The sequence below is a fragment of the Rhagoletis zephyria genome, unplaced genomic scaffold (assembly GCF_001687245.7).
Source record: "Rhagoletis zephyria isolate East Lansing unplaced genomic scaffold, Rhagoletis_zephyria_1.1 Rzeph_scaffold_00715, whole genome shotgun sequence".
NCBI lineage: Eukaryota > Metazoa > Arthropoda > Insecta > Diptera > Tephritidae > Rhagoletis > Rhagoletis zephyria.
Window position 1 is genome coordinate 120400 of NW_016157799.1, and position 815 is coordinate 121214.

Below are 815 nucleotides of genomic sequence, written 5' to 3' on the forward strand. Positions count from 1 at the left end.
TCTTCCACTCAGCCATCGATATAGCCCATTCAATTTTAGTGTAATAATATGCAGGTTTCAAGTAGCTAAAAATTACAGTTGATTTTGTATAATTTTTTTGCCAAAGGTGTGTGACGCTGCCACTGAATTTCAAAATATGTAAATATTTTAAGGAATTTTAAAAGAGCACTTAAAAGGGGAAAATCATAGGTTAAATGGTAAATTGGGTACGAAAAATTTAGGTACTTAGGCGGGTTGGGTAAATAAGCGGGGAGGTACTTAATAGAGGTATTTTCTTCAGATTAGATTCAAAAATTCACCTTGCCCAACAATGTTGGTTACTTAAGCGGGTTAGGTACTTAAACGGGGGTGTACTTAAGCGGGTTCACTGTATTTGGCACTTTTGTATCCTCAATATGGCACCTCATAGCTAAGGATAGTTGGCAGACCTGAGTGTAAGATGCCTAATACCCAAGAGTGATAGAATACAACATTGCGCAAATCATGTTGTGAGTAACCGGTAGTGACGTCATAAATGTGAGGGAATTAATAAAAGCGAGGGAATGAGGTACCAAAGAATAAACTCTAAAGAATAAGAGGAAAAGCGAACATGTGATGCCAAATAATGATTTAAATGTAAAGTAAAATAGTACCCATTATTTAGCCTATTAAACTTGAAAAATTTGGAAATTTGGAAAAACATAAGTCCTATTCCATACGAATCGTATGTCCTAGCTACTTCAAACTGGCACTTTAATAGGCTAAAAAAATACGAGCTCTTTTTTAAATATCTAATTAAAAACATCGATATTTTTACGAAGTTTTAAACTTAGATT

General features: G+C 34.1%; 1 protein-coding gene across 1 annotated transcript in view; it reads right to left on the minus strand.

Moving 5' to 3' along the window:
• Obsc (Obscurin) overlaps window positions 1–815 on the minus strand; it is a gene marked incomplete at its 5' end in the record, with an annotated part of 198231 nt that overhangs the window by 118540 nt on the left and 78876 nt on the right. The gene's annotated exons all lie outside the window — the stretch shown is intronic.